This window comes from Schistocerca piceifrons, unplaced genomic scaffold (assembly GCF_021461385.2).
Source record: "Schistocerca piceifrons isolate TAMUIC-IGC-003096 unplaced genomic scaffold, iqSchPice1.1 HiC_scaffold_165, whole genome shotgun sequence".
NCBI classification, from domain to species: Eukaryota; Metazoa; Arthropoda; class Insecta; order Orthoptera; family Acrididae; genus Schistocerca; species Schistocerca piceifrons.
In genome coordinates, this window is record NW_025727512.1 from 20,001 (window position 1) to 25,000 (window position 5,000).

General features: G+C 54.2%; 1 non-coding gene across 1 annotated transcript in view; it reads right to left on the minus strand.

The window, feature by feature from the left end:
• The window catches only part of LOC124735424, a 1,933-nt gene extending 382 nt beyond the window's left edge, over positions 1 to 1,551 (minus strand). Inside the window, exon 1 of the ribosomal RNA XR_007009423.1 lies at positions 1 to 1,551. This exon is cut by the window's left edge and continues 382 nt beyond it. This is a non-coding gene — a ribosomal RNA (small subunit ribosomal RNA).
• Positions 1,552 to 5,000: the final 3,449 nt, after the last annotated feature.

The window sequence follows — 5,000 nt, forward strand, 5'->3', positions numbered from 1 at the left end:
AAGGGCATCACAGACCTGTTATTGCTCAATCTCGTGCGGCTAGAAGCCGCCTGTCCCTCTAAGAAGAAAAGTAATCGCTGACAGCACGAAGGATGTCACGCGACTAGTTAGCAGGCTAGAGTCTCGTTCGTTATCGGAATTAACCAGACAAATCGCTCCACCAACTAAGAACGGCCATGCACCACCACCCACCGAATCAAGAAAGAGCTATCAATCTGTCAATCCTTCCGGTGTCCGGGCCTGGTGAGGTTTCCCGTGTTGAGTCAAATTAAGCCGCAGGCTCCACTCCTGGTGGTGCCCTTCCGTCAATTCCTTTAAGTTTCAGCTTTGCAACCATACTTCCCCCGGAACCCAAAAGCTTTGGTTTCCCGGAGGCTGCCCGCCGAGTCATCGGAGGAACTGCGGCGGATCGCTGGCTGGCATCGTTTATGGTTAGAACTAGGGCGGTATCTGATCGCCTTCGAACCTCTAACTTTCGTTCTTGATTAATGAAAACATACTTGGCAAATGCTTTCGCTTCTGTTCGTCTTGCGACGATCCAAGAATTTCACCTCTAACGTCGCAATACGAATGCCCCCGCCTGTCCCTATTAATCATTACCTCGGGTTCCGAAAACCAACAAAATAGAACCGAGGTCCTATTCCATTATTCCATGCACACAGTATTCAGGCGGGCTTGCCTGCTTTAAGCACTCTAATTTGTTCAAAGTAAACGTGCCGGCCCACCGAGACACTCAATAAAGAGCACCCTGGTAGGATTTCAACGGGGTCCGCCTCGGGACGCACGAGCACGCACGGGGCGGTCGCACGCCTTCGGCTCGCCCCACCGGCAGGACGTCCCACGATACATGCCAGTTAAACACCGACGGGCGGTGAACCAACAGCGTGGGACACAAATCCAACTACGAGCTTTTTAACCGCAACAACTTTAATATACGCTATTGGAGCTGGAATTACCGCGGCTGCTGGCACCAGACTTGCCCTCCAATAGATACTCGTTAAAGGATTTAAAGTGTACTCATTCCGATTACGGGGCCTCGGATGAGTCCCGTATCGTTATTTTTCGTCACTACCTCCCCGTGCCGGGAGTGGGTAATTTGCGCGCCTGCTGCCTTCCTTGGATGTGGTAGCCGTTTCTCAGGCTCCCCTCTCCGGAATCGAACCCTGATTCCCCGTTACCCGTTACAACCATGGTAGGCGCAGAACCTACCATCGACAGTTGATAAGGCAGACATTTGAAAGATGCGTCGCCGGTACGAGGACCGTGCGATCAGCCCAAAGTTATTCAGAGTCACCAAGGCAAACGGACCGGACGAGCCGACCGATTGGTTTTGATCTAATAAAAGCGTCCCTTCCATCTCTGGTCGGGACTCTGTTTGCATGTATTAGCTCTAGAATTACCACAGTTATCCAAGTAACGTGGGTACGATCTAAGGAACCATAACTGATTTAATGAGCCATTCGCGGTTTCACCTTAATGCGGCTTGTACTGAGACATGCATGGCTTAATCTTTGAGACAAGCATATGACTACTGGCAGGATCAACCAGGGAGCTGCGTCAACTAGAGCTGAGCAGCCGGCCGCCCGGGAGTGTGTCCCGGGGGCCCGCGCGAACACGCAAGCGTCCGCTCAATCATTCTGCAAACAGGAGGAGGCTGAGCTCCCCTGCACAATACACCTCGAAACCCTCTCAGGTCCCGGCGGCGCGCAGCGCCGTCCCAAGTACTTGGTCGGGTTCGAGAGAGGCGCAATCGCCCGGAGTTAGGCGAGTAGACGCTTTCGGTGCGACCACCCGTGCTCCCAACTGAGCTTGCCGCTGCCGACAGAGGCCCGGGAGCGTGCTGTCGTGGCATTGCCGGCGGGAGACAACACGCGCCACCTACGGTGACCGGCAGCTCCAACGCCAGCGCCACAGAAGGACAAAAGCCCCACTTGGGTGCCGAAGCGAACTCTCCCAGCACAGCGCACACGCCAACACATCCGCACAGCTGCGATACAAACCACCAGCGAGAACCGCTGGGGCGACCGAGCAGCAGACGGCGTCGCGGCGCCGAGCGCCGGGCGGCGGCGCATCCTCAACGCACACAGTCCTCAATCGGACCAGCACACTGCAGATGTCCACCGCGCTTCGCACCGGGCCCGCGAGGACCTACTTTGGCCGCACGGCGCCGCGCGCAGGGTGCGCCGGCGCGCAGCTGCGACGCCTGCCGCGTCCGTCGGCCGGCGCGCCTGCCACTGGCCGCCCCCTACCAGCCGGCTGTAGCGCGTGCGCCCACGCACCGCGCGGCCAGCACGCCGGGAGGCGCCCCCTCACCGGCCGGGGACGGTCCCACCCAGCCACCGCCGCGTATCGCTTCACACCCAGATGCCGTTCAGTTTCGTCGGCATGGTGGGTATCGCTGGAACAACCGGTTAGTACCTCAACCTATCGTCGCCATCACCGATTCACCCCTAGCGAGAACAACCGCACCACAACGGGTTACCATTTCTTCATTTGCGTAACTTCACCAGAAAACGTAGGCGTCCATCGCCATTTGCAACTTCAACCATTATTGCATGCCTGTGTCAGGTGTCACGCCACACTACGTCTGCCCACATACACGCAACAAAATGTGCACGCCTAGACAATACGTGGAAGGTGGCCCCCGTACGTATGCGATGTCCATTGCTCGAACGACTGTCAACCGGCTTCTGTAGCATGTCGCAGATATGGAACGCGCTGCACCATGCCATCACGGTGTGTGAGGAGAGACGACTAGGTCCGAATACATCAACAGACAGCTCATGCTGATCGCCATCCACGGCGTCCGTTCCTCCCACACGTCTCTATGGCGTACCACACTGCAATCCAGCTCTCATAGGGAGACGACACGTAGCTGCGTGCACAATATTTGCACTGTATGGTCCGCCGTTTTTGGGCGCAGTCGTTGTACGGTCACACATGTGCCACGATGTATCATTCAGTACATAAGGACGAATGTGCAGTACAGATTGTGGTTCACGCGTACGACATCAGCGGACAGTTGACACAGGCCGCACCACAACGTAGCCTGCGTACGTCGCATGCGAAGGGCATTGAACATGCAAACTTGTCACCAACCACCTTGCGAAGGCAGGGGGCAAGGTGGGGACGTGGGGAGAGGTGGGGGGGGGGGGGGGGCGGCATGTACGCCCTGCTGCCATCCACATTACAGTGTACAGCAGGAGCATGTGGAAAGTCAGCAAGACTTGCAAGGTGTTTAACATGAAGCGATACACAGGGGAGCGGGCAGTGCGAGTAGCGAACTATATTGCGAGGGTTGCGGGTGGGCAACACTACACTAATTGAACGAGTCGTATAACAATTACAGAGCAGGTTTAGGCGACAACGTGGGTTACGATAGGCGACAACGTGGGTTACGTTAGGGGACAACGTGGGTTACGTTAGGGGACAACGTGGGTTACGTTAGGGGACAACGTGGGTTACGTTAGGGGACAACGTGGGTTACGTTAGGGGACAACGTGGGTTACGTTAGGGGACAACGTGGGTTACGTTAGGGGACAACGTGGGTTAGGTTAAGGCACAACATGGGTTAGGTTAAGGCACAACATGGGTTAGGTTAAGGCACAACATGGGTTAGGTTAAGGCACAACATGGGTTAGGTTAAGGCACAACATGGGTTAGGTTACGGCACAACATGGGTTAGGTTAAGGCACAACATGGGTTAGGTTAGGGGACAACATGGGTTAGGTTAGGGGACAACATGGGTTAGGTTAAGGCACAACATGGGTTAGGTTAAGGCACAACATGGGTTAGGTTAGGGGACAACATGGGTTAGGTTAGGGCACAACATGGGTTAGGTTAGGGGACAACATGGGTTAGGTTAGGGGACAACATGGGTTAGGTTAGGGGGACAACATGGGTTAGGTTAGGGGACAACATGGGTTAGGTTAGGGGACAACATGGGTTAGGTTAGGGGACAACATGGGTTAGGTTAGGGGACAACATGGGTTAGGTTAGGGGACAACATGGGTTAGGTTAAGGCACAACATGGGTTAGGTTAGGGGACAACATGGGTTAGGTTAGGGGACAACATGGGTTAGGTTAGGGGACAACATGGGTTAGGTTAGGGGACAACATGGGTTAGGTTAGGGGACAACATGGGTTAGGTTAAGGCACAACATGGGTTAGGTTAGGGCACAACATGGGTTAGGTTAGGGCACAACATGGGTTAGGTTAGGGCACAACATGGGTTAGGTTAGGGGACAACATGGGTTAGGTTAGGGGACAACATGGGTTAGGTTAGGGGACAACATGGGTTAGGTTAGGGGACAACATGGTGTTAGGTTAGGGGACAACATGGGTTAGGTTAGGGGACAACATGGGTTAGGTTAGGGGACAACATGGGTTAGGTTAGGGGGACAACATGGGTTAGGTTAGGGGACAACATGGGTTAGGTTAGGGGACAACATGGGTTAGGTTAAGGCACAACATGGGTTAGGTTAAGGCACAACATGGGTTAGGTTAGGGGACAACATGGGTTAGGTTAGGGGACAACATGGGTTAGGTTAGGGGACAACATGGGTTAGGTTAAGGCACAACATGGGTTAGGTTAGGGGACAACATGGGTTAGGTTAAGGCACAACATGGGTTAGGTTAGGGGACAACATGGGTTAGGTTAGGGGACAACATGGGTTAGGTTAAGGCACAACATGGGTTAGGTTAAGGCACAACATGGGTTAGGTTAAGGCACAACATGGGTTAGGTTAGGGGACAACATGGGTTAGGTTAGGGGACAACTTGGGTTAGGTTAGGGGACAACATGGGTTAGGTTAAGGCACAACATGGGTTAGGTTAAGGCACAACATGGGTTAGGTTAGGGGACAACATGGGTTAGGTTAGGGGACAACATGGGTTAGGTTAGGGGACAACATGGGTTAGGTTAAGGCACAACATGGGTTAGGTTAGGGGACAACATGGGTTAGGTTAAGGCACAACATGGGTTAGGTTAGGGGACAACA